The 18,392-nt window shown below is 34.2% G+C and overlaps 4 non-coding genes across 4 annotated transcripts; all 4 read left to right on the forward strand.

Annotated features, from left to right (window-relative positions):
* Positions 1–84, forward strand: TRNAF-GAA (transfer RNA phenylalanine (anticodon GAA)). Its single transcript is given in 2 exon segments — positions 1–37; positions 49–84. It is a non-coding gene; the product is annotated as a tRNA-Phe (tRNA).
* Positions 85–155: 71 nt separating this feature from the next.
* Positions 156–239, forward strand: TRNAF-GAA (transfer RNA phenylalanine (anticodon GAA)). Its single transcript is given in 2 exon segments — positions 156–192; positions 204–239. It is a non-coding gene; the product is annotated as a tRNA-Phe (tRNA).
* A 228-nt stretch (positions 240–467) lies between these two features.
* On the forward strand, positions 468–551 carry TRNAF-GAA (transfer RNA phenylalanine (anticodon GAA)). The gene is given in 2 exon segments: positions 468–504; positions 516–551. It is a non-coding gene; the product is annotated as a tRNA-Phe (tRNA).
* Positions 552–18,308: 17,757 nt separating this feature from the next.
* Positions 18,309–18,392, forward strand: TRNAF-GAA (transfer RNA phenylalanine (anticodon GAA)). The gene is given in 2 exon segments: positions 18,309–18,345; positions 18,357–18,392. It is a non-coding gene; the product is annotated as a tRNA-Phe (tRNA).

Genomic DNA, 18,392 nt, shown 5'->3' on the forward strand with positions numbered 1-18,392 from the left:
GCGGGGATAGCTCAGTTGGGAGAGCGTCAGACTGAAGATATATCTGTAATCTGAAGGTCGCGTGTTCGATCCACGCTCACCGCAATTTTCAATTTTTTCCTTCATATTTTGGGCTGGAACAGGTTAGTTCTTTTTTTGGCTCTATTAAATCACAAGTGGGGATAGCTCAGTTGGGAGAGCGTCAGACTGAAGATATACCTGTAATCTGAAGGTCGCGTGTTCGATCCTCGCTCACCGCATTATTTTATATTTTTCCTTCATTTTCTGGATTGGAATAGGTTAGTTTCTTTTTCTGCTCTTTTTAAAGTCAAGTGGGGATAGCTCAGTTGGGAGAGCGTCAGACTGAAGATGTATCTGTAATCTGAAGTTCGCGTGTTCGATCCACGCTCAGCGCATTATTTTATATTTTTCCTTCATTTTCTGGGGTGGAACAGTTTAGTTTCTTTTTCTGCTTGTTCTAAACTCAAGCGGGGATAGCTCAGTTGGGAGAGCGTCAGACTGAAGATGTATCTGTAATCTGAAGGTCGCGTGTTCGATCCACGCTCATCGCATCATTTTATTTTTCCAGGTTAGCCGCTTTTTTTGCTCTTACTTTGTAATGTGCCAAGTCCTGCCCATTTCTAAAGCCCACAACCTCAACTTTTTCTTCCTATTTTTATCTTACAATTTCCTCAATTTAGCCCCCAGTAAATTCTATTTATTTATCTATACCTATATTATAATTAAATCTGTTCCAATTCAACGTCACATTTACTCAATTATTAAATATTTAAAAATTAAAAATAATTAAAACTAAATTTTTAAAAATAACAAATTTTATTATAATAATATTTGTTCTATCTATTTATCTATACTTATATTATAATTAAATATCTAATTAAAATAGTTTTACAAGTCAACGAAACATTTACCCAATTATAAAATATTGAAAAAAATAAAAAGATTAACATATAAAAATTTTAATTATAAAAAATATTTATGATTCTCAATAATTTTATAAATTTTGTTTTAAATTTAATAACTTAAATTACAATCTATTAAGAAAAATCTTGAAATTAATGAATGGTTAAGTTAAGTGATTTAAGACTTTTTGGACGTGAGTTTGATTATTGGCATTTGTGTTTGATTTTTTATATAATATTTTTCCTTCACCCACAATTTGGATGTTGCATAATTTAATAATTACAATATTATATCATATTTACTATGTATATGTAAGTTCTTTTATCTAAAAGTATATTTATAATAATTTTATATAAATATAAACTAAGATTTTATGAAATTGTTCTTCTTGTGTTTGATTCTCAAATAATGTTTTTAGTTGTTTTATTTAAAATTATATAAAAGTATGAAAAGATGAAAATACTTCTATAATAATATCAATTACCCCTTAAAGTAAGGGTATTCTAGTAATTTCACAATTGAGTTGGTGTCAAGTTAATTAATTCGTGACACCAACTCAGTCAGACACTTTATATATGGCAAGTATAGATACAAAAATTTGGTGAGAGGAAACATTTTAAGTTAAAAGTTATTTTTTTTTTAATTTTACTTATGAATTGTTATCGGTGCAGTGATAAAAAAATTGTTTATAAATTCATTAGGCATGGGTTCAATTCTTAGACATGTTAATTTTAGTTATTTTATTTTAAAATTATATAACAGAATGACAAGACGAAAAAACCATCAAAATAAATATAGTAGTCATTTAATAAAAGGATACATTAGCCATTTCCTAATCAAGTTGGTACCCAGTTAACTCGTGGTACCAATTCAATCAAAGAGTTTATTAATAATACTAGAAATCCTATCATACGCATATGTGTGTTGTAACACCCCACACCCATGCCCTACGCCGGGATGGAATACGAGGCATTACTAAATTTAAACACATGCATTTCCAACGTTTTCAAATCATCAAGGCTTGATCAAATTTGAAACTTTTTTGAACATTGTCTAAACTCCTTAATATGGGCCTATGAGGCCCCAAACATCCATTGGAAACCATTCGGGACCATTTCGGGTCCTTTAACTAACTTTAGAAAAATAATTTATAAAATAGGGCACACGCCCGTGTGGAAAGGCAACACGCCCGTGTGGAAAGGCAACACGCCCGTGTGGAAAGGCAACACGCCCGTGTGGTCATTATAACATGGCCATGCTGATGGCCTGTGTGACACACACAACCTAAGCATCTAGGGACACGCCCATGTCCCATACCTGTGTAAATTAAATTCTAAATTTGAACCTACAGGGGTTTTCACACAGCCTGACACACACCCGTGTCTATTGCCCGTGTCCCTCACACAACCATGACATGCCCGTGTTCTAGCCCGTGTCTAAAAACCTTGACATTCTGTTTCTGACGTCAGCAACCCTTAAGGGTCACACGGCCAAGGCACATGCTCGTATGCTAGGCCATGCCCTTCACACGGCTGAGACACACGGCCATGTCTCTGCCCGTGTGTTTACTACCATGCATATTGACTTGTAAAATTTACGAGCAAGGGACACACGACCATGTAACACGCCCATAGGGCTGACCGTGTGTCACACACGGCCTAGACACACCTCTTGCGTCTATCCGTGTGGACAATATAAGGCTATTTACCAAGCCCTATGCCACCCTGAAACAAAATTTTATACCAACCAACATATCAAAGTTTAACTTAATATGATTTCTCAACCAACAACCATAGCTAAGGCCTATATACATTTCATATATTCAACTATGCCAACAATTTCACATTTATGAAAGACTATCTTGTATTCATATAATGACTTTAAAAATTAGCCATTTTCATAGCCATATACAAAACGAGTCAAATACTAAAACAAGCCAACACATTTGGCCTCAAAACAATGTGACACCAAAATAAAATCAAAAGTTCTTATACATGCCATAATCAAAATGATAAAACTAGCTATATCAAGTGCTTCAAGGATAGTGTGGCTGGCTTTCCCGACGTAGGCAATGATCTACAAGCTATTTTGGCGGTACTATAAAAAAATGGAAGGGAAAGAGGTTAAGCATGGGAGCTTAGTCAGTACATATATGCAAATAAGTGTAATTAAAAAAAAAAAACACATTCATCAATTAATGGCTTATCATACTTAAATGATATATCATTTTAAGCTCACTATCTTACTCTTCACTTCCTTTATACATACTTCTACATCTCGTCCCACACTAAGGTCTTGTGTATAAATACTTGTAATTATCCGTAAAATATCTCAATTTCATTCTCTCTAATAACGTACCTCATTTGAAATTTTCCCCAACTCGTTCTTAAAACTACCCTTTGAACACTCGAAATACTAATGGATACATGTAAAATTTACACTTAAGTGTTATATGAGTAGTCAGAGCTACCTCGTACTTTATAATGCGCGCATTTTGAGTTACTCACGGGCCTTTTTTCTATGTCAATACCCAGACCCCATAACTCTATCATGTAATGCCCGCTCATTGAGCTACTCACAGGTCTGCATTCAAGGTCAGTACCCGGACCCACATTACATATAACATTTATCTCATGAACTTAGACATAACTCATACGTTCAGACCATATAGTTCCTCATGACATACCTTTTGTATCCTATACCATTTCTAAGGTTCAACGGGATTTCATATTTAACCTGATGTCGTCGTACTTATTCATTATGTAGATTACTCGTATATCACAATGTTTATGCTTCTATGGTAACAAGTATATTATAATACATGATAACCATAAAACATTTAAAAATAAGTTACAATGACACATTATTTACATATGTACTTACCTCGGTACAAAATGATGGGAACAAGCCTAATCCTCGTAAACTTTTTTCTTCCCTCGATTAAGACCCGAATCACATTTCTCTTGATCTAAAATGTCAAAATTTAGCTTATTTAAAACACAAATCATTCAATTCAACTTGAGACTCATACTTTGGTAAAATGACCATTTTATCCTTAAACTTTGCAAAAATTACAATTTTACTTCTAGGCCCGGAAGTCGATTTTTATCAAATTTCCTTATTAGCCAAGCCTAACCGAATTCATTTTATAACATTTATCACATATTTAATAACTTATTCAAAATGGTCTTTAGTTAGGGTTTCCATGAAAAACAACTTTACAAAAGTTGTTTATTTCACAATCATGATTCATTTTCTTCCATAAAATTTCAGAAAACAAAATGAATACTCTCATGGAAAAAACCTAGGCTTTTAACCATCTTCAATATAGTCCCCTCATTAGCTAGCTCATGCTACAAGGGTCCTAAAAATGCAAAAATCATAATAAAAACCATCTAAATCACTTACTTGCAAGGATGAGAAGTTGCTGAAATTTTGAGCTTCTAAAACCCTTAGAATGGCTGAAAATTTCGGTGGAGAGGTGAAGAAGATGATAGCCCTTTTTCTTTTGTTTTATTTTAATCAATTAAGTCACCAAATATCACCTAACTTTGACATTTTGACCAATCTTTCCCCTATGGCCGGCCACCTCTATTGAAAAGAGTCTAATTGCCCTTTAAAGGCCTTAAATTTTGGTTCTCTAGATATTTAACACATTTGGGTAGTAAAACAAAACATTTGCCCTTCATGCAATTTAGTCATTTTTTTACAATTAAGCATGAAATAGCTAAAATTTTCTCACCAAAATTTTCATGCATTCATATAATCATGCCATAACACATAAAATAATAAAAAAATAATTTCTTCAGCTTCGAAATACTGGTTTCTGAAACCACTTTTTTGACTAGCCCTAAAATTGGGCCGTTACGTTTCCCCCATAGAAATTTTTGTCCTCGAAAATCTTACCAGTGAATAAGTTTGAGTATTGATCTCTCATAGTCTCATCGGTTTCCCATGTGGCCTCTTCGACTCTATGTCTCTTCCATAACACTTTCACAATGGGGATGCTCTTATATCGCTTAACTTCTCGAGTTAGAATCTTAATGGGCTCCTCTCCATAAGACATGTCCAATCTAATCTCCATTTCAGTCGGAGAAATCACGCGTAAAGGGTCAGAGTGGTATCGGCGTAACATGGACACATGGAACACGTCGTAGATTTTTTTCAATTTTGATGGTAATGCTAACCGGTAAGTTACCGGCCTTATTTTCTCTATCACCTCATAAGGTCCGATAAAACGCAGACTCAATTTACTCTTTTTACCGAATCTGAAAACTTTTTTCCAATGAGTCACTCTCAAAAATACTTTATCGTCGACTTAAAATTCGATTTTTTTATCTTTCAAATCAGCGTAGGATTCTGTCTATTCGAAGCGGCCTTTAAACAATCACGAATCACCTTAACTTTTTCTTCAGTCTCCTTGACTAAGTCGACCTCGTGAATCTGACTCTCTCTAAGCTCGGTCCAATAAAAGGGCTTTCGATACTTACGCCAATACAAAGCTTCGTAATGTGCCATTTTCAAACTCGACTGATAGCTATTGTTATAGGAAAATTTGACCAGCGGTAGATACTTTTCCCAACTGCCTTGGAATTCCAGAACACAACAATGCAACATATCCTCAAGGATCTGAATTACTCTCTTAGAGTGACCGTCAGTTTGCGGGTGGAAAGCTGTGCTAAAATTCAACTTTGTCCCCAAAGCTTCTTGCAACTTCTTCCAAAACCTCGAAGTAAACCTTGGGTCCCTATCTGAAACAATCGACAATGGTACTCCATGAAGCCTCACAATCTCGAAAATGTATAAGTCGGCTAGCTTATCACGTGAAAAGTCCGTTCGCATCAAGATAAAGTGAGCCGACTTTGTTAGTCGATCGACCACAACCCATATTGCATCTTTCTTCTTCGGAGTTACTGGCAAACCCGTCACAAAGTTTATAGTAATTCGATCCTACTTCCACTGGGGGACTATGATAGGCTGAAGTAAACCCGAAAGTACTTGGTGTTCGGCTTTCACTTTTTGGCATACTAAGCATTTCGACACAAACTCTGAAATGTCCCTTTTCATCTCCGGCCACCAATATATTTTCTTCATATATCATTAAACATTTTTGTACTTCCGAGGTGTACTGACAAACAACCACCATGTGCTTCAAGTAAAATTTTCCGAATCAACCCAGTGTCCTTAGGAACGTAAATCCTACCCCGGAACCTCAAGCAACCATCGGAATCAATCCGAAAATCTGATTCAACACCCGATTCACACTATGTTCTCTTGGCTAGCAATTCACTGTCACTCATCTGAACTTCCCAAATTTCTTGAAGAAATGTCGGTCTAGCTTTTAACTCGGCTAGAATCGAACCATCCTCTGACAAGGCCAATTGGGCGTTCATTGCGCTCAGTGCAAATAATGATTTTCTACTCAATGCATCTGCGACCACGTTCGCCTTACCCGGATTGTAGTAAATAATCAACTCATAATCTTTTAATAGTTCCAACCACCTCCGTTGTCTCAGATTTAAATCTTCTAAGTCATCAAGTACTTAAGACTTTTATGATCGGTGTATATATGGCATATCTCTCCGAACAAATAATGCCACTAGATCTTCAAGGCAAACACTATAACGGCCAACTCTAGGTCATGTGTCGGATAATTCTTCTCGTGAGGTTTCAATTGTCTCGAGGCATAAGCTATAGCCTTGCTTTCCTACATAAATACGCATCCCAAGACATTTAGAGAAGCATTGCTATAAATCACAAACTCTTTTCCTGATTCGGGTTGTACTAATACTGGAGCCTCAGTCAACAACTTCTTCAACTTCTTGAAACTCTGTTGACACTTATCCGACCATTCAAACTTAACTTATTTTTGCAGTAACCTCATCATGGGAGTAGCAATCATGAAGAAGTCCTTTACAAATCGCCTATAATAACCAGTCAAACCCAAAAATCTTCTAACATCGGTTACATTCTTTGGTGGTTTCCATTCAACAATAACAGAAACCTTGCTGGGATCAACCCTAATGCCATTACTCAAGACAATGTGACCCAAAAATCTAACTTCTCGACAAAACGCACTCTTACTAAACTTAGCATACAACTGATTGTCCCTCAGAGTCTACAAAACGGTTCTCAAGTGTTTGGCATGTTCTACCTTATCTCTAGAATAGATTAGAATATCATCGATAAATACAACTACAAACTTATCTAAATATGGCTGAAATATTCTATTCATTAAATCCATAAACACGGCAGGAGCATTTGTTAATCCAAAAGGCATGACGAGGAACTCGTAGTGACCATACCTCGTCCTAAAAGCAGTCTTAGGCACATCTGATTCTTTAACTCTCAGTTGGTAGTAGCCGGATCTCAAGTCTACCTTAAAAAACCATGCTACTCCTTTCAATTGATCAAACAAGTCGTCAATCCGTGACAACGGATATTTATTTTTGATTGTCATCTTATTTAACTGCCGGTAATCTATGCACAACCTCATGGATCCATCTTTCTTTTTCAAAAATAGCACAGGAGCACCCCGCGGTGAAAAGCTTGGTCTCACAAAACCTTTGTCGGTCAACTCTTGCAATTGTGACTTTAGTTCTTTCAACTCAGTTGGAGCCATTTGATACGGAGTAATCGAAACATGCATTGTCTCTAGCATTATCTCTATACCAAATTCAACTTCTCTATTAGGGGGTAACCCGGACAATTCTTCTAGAAATACATCCACATATTCACCTACAACTGGCATTGACTCAACCCTCAACTCAGACTCCTTAGTATTCATTACAAAAGTCAAATAAGCCTTACAACCTTTTCTTAAACATTTCTGGGTAGACGTTGAGGATATTACAATAGGCAAGTTCTCCGGTTCATCTGATTTAACCCAAAGAGTTTCATCATTTTCACATTTCAATTTAATAACTTTTTGCCTACAATTTACTACAGCATCATGGAGTATCAACCAGTCCATACCCAAAATGACATCAAACTCATTGAATGGTAACAACATCAAATCGGCCGGAAAACAGTGACCTCTAACTATCAAATGACATTTCTTCCATACCTTATCGACTATCACATACTTGCCTAGAGGGTTCGACAGTTTAATTATAAACTCCTGAGACTCAACATGTATGTTCATGCTAGACACCAATTTCATACACACATATGAATGATAGAACCAGGGTCAATCAAAGCAATAACAGTATTATCATAGAGAGAAAATGTACCGGTGATCACATCAGGAGAAGATGCATCTTCACGCGCACGTATGGCGTAGGTTCTAGCTGGAATTCTAGCTGCTGATCTCACTGTGGTGTCTCTCGTCACATTCTTGCTACTAGCCCCAATTTCGACATTTCTCTGAGGTATTCCTTTAGAATTTGCGCCACTTGGCCTTACACTTTGAAATTTTTCTTTCTTGTTCTTCTCGGGGCAATTCTTGATAAAACGGTCTTGAGAACCACATCGGAAACAGGATCTATCGTTTATTCTACACTTGCAGAAATAACTTCTACCACAATGCTGGCACTCTGGTCGAGAAGATCTGACATTACCCACACTAGCCACTAATGTAGCCCGAGATTTAAAACTCGAATCTTACTTCTTACGATCTCCGTACGAGTGTTCAGCTGACACATGAGAACAAGAGTAAACATCTCTAGGTTTCTTAGACTGAGATAGAAATGACTTGCTTGCATGCCTCTTCTTTGCATTTCTAGTCTCAACCTCAGTTTTCTTCTTTTCCTTGATCAACTCATCGGCTTTACATGCCCGATTAGCAAGCACTACAAACTCCTTCAATTCAAGGGCACCCACTGACAACCTAATATCCTCATTAAGTCCATCCTTAAACCTTCAACACATCTTAGCTTTGGAGGACACACACTCCCGAGCATACTTACTAAGTCGGACGATGTAATACCCCGAAAATTTTTACAGTAAAATATTATCCGTGATATAGTAAAATAAGGAAATAAAGTGATAAAAAGGGAATTTTTGAGTGATGTCAATATTGAGAAGTATATTATGATATATTAATTCAAGAAAGGACTAAATTGCAAAGATGAGAAAAGTCTTGTTGCACAAGAGTAAATACTCAAAATTTAAGGGGTTGAAGTGTAAATATAAAAAAGTTGAAGGACTAATGGTGAAAATATTTTAAGGGTGGAATGATCTAGAAACCAAGAAAAATTGATGAATTAGGACCAAATTGAATAGGTAAAAAAATTATGAGGGACTAAATCGTAATTTTACCAAATTAAGTGATGACTCAAGGATGGAATTCTAAAAGATCATGAAGGGCAAAATGGTCAATTAGTAAGAGAGAGAATTCTAGAATGTAATGATTATGTTGATGATATTTTAAATTAATTAATTAGATAAATATTATTTTATTAATATTTTATGAGATGTTTATTATTATTATATTATTATTTATTTAGTATAAAAGGAAGGAAAGATGAAGAATTATCAACACATTTCCTTTCCCATGCAAACTAATGTAAGATAAGAAGAAGAAAAGAAGTTTGCTTTCTTTACAATTTAATCCTTCCACCAAAAATTCATTATTTTCACCTAAAAATTGAAAGAATTTCCATAGCCATCAAGAGAGAAAGATAGCAAGGAGATGATGGGGAGCAAGAATATCAAGTTGGATTCAAGAAATCGAAGCCGGAGGAGAGAGAAAAATCAAGTTAAAGATTGAAGTCAATAAGAAAGGTAAGTACATCAAGATTTCAATATGTTTTTAAGTTTGTTATTATTGATAAAGCATGGAAATAATGTTATAATAGAGTTTTCTTACATAAGGTCCTATGTTCTTGATATGTTAGTGAAAGAAAAATAAGAGAAAGTGGTGAGAAATGGTGTAGAAAAAGAAAATAAGGATGTTATAACATGGTAATTAATATCTTGTACTAAAACAGTTTTGGACAGCAGCAGTAGTCTAACTTTGAAAAATCATAAAAAAATTTAGAAATCTAATTATAGGATGAATAAAATATGAAATTAAATCTTATTAAGTCTAGTTTCTTATAGAAGAAATTATGTAAGCAATGGAATTCTAAATCATGAGATATGATGAATTTTGTGAGACAAGGTCAGAATGATTTCGGGTTCCCCTGTTCTGAATTTGTAAAATCATAAAAAAATTGGATAAAAATAATTAGGGGATTAAATTTATATGTTTAGAATCCTGAATGAGTCTATTTTCAATAGAAACAAATATGAACATCATTCGAATTCTGTACAAGGAGATAATTAATTTTTAGTGAAGAAGGGTCACAACTGTCAAACAGCAGATAGGGGTAACTTTAAAGAATAAACTGTACTTATTGACTAAACACAAAATTCTTAAAATTTTATGGTAAGAAGATATATGAGTCTAGTTTCAGGGAAAATTAGCGGATCTTAGTTTGGAGTCCTATAGCTCCAGATATAAATAATTTAGTGACTATGACACAGATGGACAGCTTGAATATTCATAAAAGTAAATAATAAAAATTATAGATAATGTTACTTACAAGTGTGTTATATACACTAAGGATGTGGAATGAAGAGGAGGAGGAGGAAAAATGTGTATGAATATTCATCTAGCATGGCTAATTTGCATGTTTTAGGCTCAGGGACTAAATTGAATAAAATTAAAACTTTATGGGCAATTTTGTAAAAATTTCAAAAATGAAAAAATTGCATGAAATGGATTATTTTATTATTTAAGTTACAAAATTGAATGAAATTATTAATTTAGTTCAAGATCGGGGGAAAACATGTTTTAGGGATTAAATTGAAAAGTGTTGAAATTATGGAAAATTCTGATATTTTATAGAATTCATGGACTGTTATCAATATGTATGAGAATAATAGCTGGAAGTAAGGATTAAATTGCAAGAATTTTATTTTCTTAAACCTAAGGATGAAATCGTCATTAATTAAAAGTTTAGGGGTAAAATGGTAATTTTGCCCAGAGCATTAATTAAATGCATTAGAATATGAAACGAATGAAAATGATGATCAAATTTATTTATAAAGATCCGGACGACTCAAATATGAGACTTGATCATGGAAAAGAAAAGATATCGGATTAATGAAATTATAAACACAAACAAGCAATGAGGTAAGTTTGTGTAACTTGAATTGTATTTTAAATACTTGAAATATGTGGTTATGTGATGAAAATATGATTTGAATGTTCAATTCATGATATTTGATGAAATATTGATAATACTCGATATAAATTTAAAATAAATCCCAGTTGAATGAAAGGAAAATTCGATGGATTTCTGAAAAGGAATTGACGGTAAAAGGATCTAGCTTGGACGGGTGATCCTATTCGATATAGCCCTCCAGAAGAATACGTGTAAAATGGATTTAGCCGGACGGGTAATCTGAATTAGGGTCTAAATTTAGCCTGGATGGTAATTCGGATCTAAGCTCATTAGAGTAATTGTCGTTAGGATTTAGCCGGGTGGTAATCCCGACAATACTCTATGAGTTTATATTCTGAGGATTTATCTGGGTGGTAATCCCTTTGTAATGATGAGGTTCATGAGTGTGCTCTCGATATGAAATGTGTAAGACCATGGTTGAAAGATACCATGGCGACTGATATGAAATGTGTAAGACCATGGTTGAAAGATACCATGGCGACTGATATGAAATGTGTAAGACCATGGTTGAAAGATACCATGGAAACACGATATGAAATGTGTAAGACCATGGTTGAAAGATACCATGGCAACGTGACATGAAATGAACAAGACCATGGTTGAAAGATACCATGGCAACATGACGAAAATGAGTAAGACCATAGTTGAAAGACACTATGGCATCATGTCAAAGATAAATAAGGCCGTGGATGGAAGACGCCTAACATCTCATTGAACAATTGATATTCGGTAATATGTATCGATGACGAATGGTTATATGAAATAATTATGAAGATAGATAAACGAAATAAGTATAAGTACATGGAATATAATTTATGTTAAGTTTGATATAAGCTATTACCGGAATAAATATACATAAAATATATGGAAATGATGGAGTATGAAATATTGATATAATGAAATGAATGATATATGCTTATGAAGAAAGCGGTAAGAGCATGATATGTTTCATGACATGTACATATATGATTATCTTTGATATGTTGATACAAGGAAATTATGTAAGTTGAGACTATTATTAAACTCAAGTGCGATATGTCGAGAAAATAGATATATCAATGTTGAATTTATATGAGATATGTACAAGTATACTAACAATGTTGCTGTTTGATGCTTATACAAGTGTCAAACTGTTGATTGAATGGTAATATATTTATTGATATGATGCATTGAATCGGTAAGTATTTAAATTTTTTTTAGTGATCTGTAAATGGTAGTAATGCTCTGAAACCCTGTTCTAGCAGCGGATACGAGTTAGGGGTGTTACAGACGATCTCTCTTTCATTTTCAGTAATTATCATGCGACACTGCTTCAAGTCAAGAAACTCCTTATACTTTTGATCCATGAATCTCTCACTAAAATATTTCATCTGGAATTCTTCTTAAAAGCATTCCCATGTGACTCTCTCGTGAGGTGCCACTGAAACTAACGTTTTCTATCAGTGGTATGCCAAGTCCCTCAACAAGGATATGACACCCTTCAAGCCTTCTTCAGAAGTACAAGATAAGTCATTGAATACACTGATGGTATTCTTAAGCCAGAACTCTGCCCTTTCAGGATCATCATCTTTATAAGCACGGAACTCCTCGGCTCCATACTTTTAGATCTTGTCCACTGGGGGTCTATTTAATCTCACAAAATCCATACCCTGGGGTGCTATAGGGACTGGTTGAGGAATAAAGGGAGGTGGAGAGGGTTGAGCATTTGGGTTCGCTCGGACAAACTCCGCGTACCATTCATTCATCATGTAGAGAAAGGCTTCCCAAGCCTTTTCTCCCCCTCCCCGACTAACCGTGGGAGGTCGATTATCGAAGGGCATCGCCCCTTCAGCAGGAGCTGGTGTATTACTTTCTACATCGTCTACCATAGTTCGATCGAGATTCATTATTATAAGAAAACATAATAACAAAATCAAGAGCAATCACATTATCACAATTTATCTATGGCATGTATAGATAGACTCGTACACATGCTACGTTAGTCCGAGAATCGACTAAACCATAATTCTAATACCACTAAATGTAACACCCCACACCCATGCCCTACGCCAGGACAGAATACGAGGCATTATTAAACTTAAACACATGCATTTCTAACATTTTCAAATCATCAAGGCTTGATCAAATTTAAAACTTTTTTAAACTTTGTCTAAACTCATTAATATGGGCTTACGAGGCCCCAAACATCCATTGAAAACCATTCGGGACCATTTCGGGTCCTTTAACTAACTTTAGAAAAATAACTTATAAAACAGGGCACACGCCCGTGTGGAAAGGTAACACGCCCGTGTGGTCATTATAACATGGCCGTGCTGATGGCTCGTGTGACACACATGACCTAAGCATCTAGGGACACGCCCGTGTCCCATAAGCGTATGAATTAAATTCTAAATTTGAACCTACAGGGGTTTTCACACGGCTTGACACACACCCGTGTCTATTACCCGTGTCCCTCACATGGCCATGACACTCCCGTGTTCTAGCCCTTGTCTAAAAACCTTGACATTCTGTTTCTGACATTAGCAACCCTTAAGGGTCACACGATCAAGGCACATGCCCGTGTGATAGGCCGTGCCCTTCATACGGCTGAGACACACGGCCGTGTCTCTGCCTGTGTGTTTACTACCATGCATTTTGACTTGTAAAATTTATTTGCAGGGGACACACGACCATGTAACATGCCCATGAGGCTGACTGTGTGTCACACACGGCCTAGACACACATCCGTGTATCTACCCATATAAACAATATAAGGCTATTTACCAAGCCCTATGCCACCTTGAAACAAAATTTTATACCAACCAACATATCAAAGTCTAACTTAATATGATTTCCCAACCAACAACCATAGCTAAGACTTATATACATTTCATATATTCAACCATGCCAACAATTTCATATTCATGAAAGACTATCTTGCATTCATATAATGACTTTCAAAATTAGCCATATTCATGGCCTTATACAAAACGAGTCAAATACTAAAACAAGCCAACACATTTGGCCCCAAAACAACGTGACACCAAAATAAAATCAAAAGTTCCTATACATGCCATAATCAAAATGATAAAACTAGCTATACCAAGTGCTTCAAGGATAGTGTGGCTGGCTTCCCCGATGTAGGCGATGATCTATAAGCTACTTTGGCAGCACTATAAGAAAATGAAAAGGAAAGAGGGTAAACATGAGAGCTTAGTAAGTACATATATGCAAATAAGTGTAATAAAAAAAAAGTACATTCATCAATTAATGGCTTATCATACTTAAATGATATATCATTTTAAGCTCATTATCTTACTCTTCACTTCCTTTATGCATACTTCTACATCTCATTCCACACTAAGGTTTTGTTCATGGGTGTAGTATATATACCTGTAATCATCCGTAAAATATCTCAATTTCATTCTCTCTAAAAACATAGCTCATTGAAATTTTCCCCAACTCGTTCTTCAAACTACACATTGAACACTCGAAATACTAATGGATATACGTAAAGTTTACACTTAAGTGTCATATGAGTAGTCAGAGCTACCTCGTACTTTGTAATGCTTGCATTTTGAGTTACTCACAGGCCTTTTTGCCATGTCAATACCCGGACCCCATAACTCTATCATGTAATGCCCCCTCATTAAGCTACTCACGGGTCTGCACTCAAGGTTAGTACCTGGACCCACATTACATATAACATTTATCTCATGAACTCAGACATAACTCATGAGTTCAGACCATATAGTTCCTCATGACATACCTTTTGTATCCTATACCATTTCAAAGGTTCAACGGGATTTCATATTTAACCTGATGTCGTCGTACTTATTCATCATGTAGATTACTCTTATATCACAATGTTTATGCTTCTATGGTAACAAGTAAGATTATAATACATGATAACCATAAAACAATTAAAAATAAGCTACAACGACACATTATTTACATATGTACTTACCTCGGCACAAAATGATGGGAGCGAGCCTAATCATTGTAAACTTTGTTTTTCCCTCGATCAAGACCCGAATCACATTTCTCTTAATCTAAAACGTCAAAATTTAGCTTATTTAATACATAGATCATTCAATTCAACTTGAGACTCATACTTTGATAAAATGACCGTTTTGCCCTTAAACTTTGCAAAAATTACGATTTTACTTCTAGGCCCGAAAGTTGATTTTTATCAAATTTCCTTGTTATCCAAGCCTAACCGAATTCATTTTATAACTATAAAATCTAAAAATTCTCATTATTTTACACATTTATCACCTATTTCATAGCTTATGCAAAATGGTCCTTAGTTAGGGTTTCCATGAAAACTACTTCACAAAAGTTGTTTATTTCACAACCATGATTTATTTTCTTCCATAAAACTTTAGAAAAAAACATGAATGCTCTCATGTAAAAACCCTATACTTTTAACCATATTGCAATATAGTCCCCTCATTAGCTAGCTTATGCTACAAGGGTCCTAAAAATGCAAAAATCATCAATAAAAACCATCTAAATCACTTACTTGCAAGGATGAGAATTTGCTCAAATTTTGAGCTTCTCAAACCCTTAGAATGGCTGAAAATTTCGGTGGAGAGGTGAAGAAGATGATAGCCCTTTTTCTTTTGTTTTATTTTAATAAATTAAGCTACCAAATGTTACCTAACTTTGACATTTTGACCAATCTTGTGGTCGTCCACCTCTATTGAAAAGAGTCCAATTTCCCTTTAAAGGCCTTAAATTTTGGTTCTCTAGCTATTTAACACATTTGGGTAGTAAAACAAAACATTTGCCGTTTATACGATTTAGTCCTTTTTCGCAATTAAGCATGATATCGCTAAAATTATCTCACCAAAATTTTCATGCATTCATATAATCATGTCATAACACATAAAATAATAATAAAATAATTTCTTTGGCTTCGAAATAGTGGTTTTGAAACCATTTGTTTGACTAACTAAAATCGAAGTTACGTGTGAAACAACAAATATAGAATAATTTATGGAAATAATAAAGTGTGCATAATTAAAATCAGGCATAATGCCAATAATAGCCCCTAACGTTGTTTGGTCACTTTGGCCTTTTATCAATTTTTTGGAGCACTTTAACCTCTAACATATTTTTTTTGTCAAATTGGTCTATTTTTAATGGACATGTTGACATGGTCGTTAAATGTAACGACACTGATGTGGATTTTTTTTATTCCACCTAGGTGCCAACACATTTCACATGTAATTAAAATAAAAAGTAATTCAAAAAAAACTTTTTCATTAAAAAAATTAAAAATAAAAAAAAACGTAAAACATGCAGACACTAAATCATTTCAGAAATGAAAAAGTCGATCCTAAAAGAACAAACACTTGAATCAGATAATCTAAAAAAAAGGAGCAAAAATTGAATCCTAACTCGAGAAAGTAAAAAAATTGTGCGAAAGAAGACTACCCAAAGCTTGTTATAGAATCACATTTTGATTTTTGATGATATTTATGTTGGTTTCTATTTTGTGGTATGTTTTTAAAAGTGTTCACATTGAAAACGCTATACATGTTATTTCAATTTTGGTTTAGGGTTTAGAGTTTGGGGATTTGGTTTAGAGTTTTTATTTTGGGTTTTTTATTTAGGGATTCTCGTTTTGGGGATTTTAGTTTAGGGTTTTTAATTTGCGAGAAGTTGGTTTAGGGTTTTTTATTTGGCTACAATTAGAAGAGGAGTTTTTGGTATTTTAGTTTTTTTGTTTTGGGTTTTCGATTTGGTTACTAAAAAGAAGAGGACTTTTTGGTTTTTAGGTTTCTTGGCTTAGGGTTTTCAATTTTGTTAGTGATAACGGTCTACTCCAAAATTTGACAAATTTGCATGTTCCGTTATATTTTTTTGTTCAATGCATGATTCTTATCTGGGGGTTATAGTGTTGGTTGGTGGGGGCACTAGTTCTAGGCAGAGTTTAGTAGGTGAACGTATTGAAGTGGTCCCTCCATCTTTTATTGTTGTTCTGTTATTATATATAAAAATTTTTATAAGATTTGATTATATAATTATTAAATTATCTAACTTTATATGCATTTTGTACTATTTATATTATTTAATATTTTGTTTGTCTACTTATTTTTTTGCTGCACTTTGTTTGTCTGTTAGTATGAAATCTTACTGTTCTCTAATTTTTGTAACATATTTTTTATTGTTTAAACTGCAGATGTTTATAGAGGAGGAATACTATATAAACGTGTATGTTAGGGGTATATTTGTACGTGATCCCCATGTTGGGTATTCAGGTGGTCAGATGCTGAGGATTAAAGATGATCGAGATACGATATCATATTCTGAGTTATGTAAAATACTTAAAAAAGGGTTAGGGTTCAATACAATACAACTAATTTATTTTCATGTACCTAGTAGTGGGACTTTGCATGATAACCTTAGGTTTGTGTGGAATGATAGTAGCACTATTGACATGTTGAACTAATGGGTTAAGCATACGAAGATAGACCTGCATGTAAAGCATGAGATTGACACTGATGTTTTTGTTGTTGATGATTAGTGTTAACTGCTGTCACATCTCAAAGGTTAGGTAAGTAGGATTGGGATTGTGCATTTGGTAAAAAAATGATTTAGTGGTTTGATGATTAAGTGTTAGTGAAATTATCATTGAAATCCAAGTTTGAAACCCTTCCCTCGAACCATCTTTATTTTTTTACAAAATTTGTTTTAAACCTTAGTGTATGCCACACTTTGTTTATAATTACACCAAAAGTATTTTTGAAAATATTTTTATAAAATCTTATCAACAAATAATTAATATATTAATTTTTCATTTTCACTGATCAATTTTGTAATAGAACACCATTTGAAATTTTCAAAAGTAGACAATAGCTATTGAGAAAAGAATTATTTTATATAATTAGGAAGTGATTGTTGATTATAAAAGGATTTTTATCGAGGAAGGCTTTTATAAATAATTTAATTTTATTTTGTGATTCTCGAACAATTTATGTTGTAATAGTTTAATATTTACGTTTGTTTATATATATTTATATTTGTACCTTAAATATATTTGTAACACTTTTAAAAATATACTTTCATCAAAACATTCTTGCTAAAAACATTAAATTTTCATCTCTATACAAAATATAGTTCATTTTATAATTTAAATTGAAATAAGAGTGCCGTACTTTTAAAATGAATTGAACACCTGCAGGCGCTATCAATTAAATGTATAAAAATAACTATAATGTGAAATTTAAAAACGTAAATACACAAGCGGGGATAGCTCAGTTGGGAGAGCGTCAGACTGAAGATATATCTGTAATCTGAAGGTCGCGTGTTCGATCCACGCTCACCGCA

The sequence above is a fragment of the Gossypium arboreum genome, chromosome 11, assembly GCF_025698485.1.
Source record: "Gossypium arboreum isolate Shixiya-1 chromosome 11, ASM2569848v2, whole genome shotgun sequence".
NCBI lineage: Eukaryota > Viridiplantae > Streptophyta > Magnoliopsida > Malvales > Malvaceae > Gossypium > Gossypium arboreum.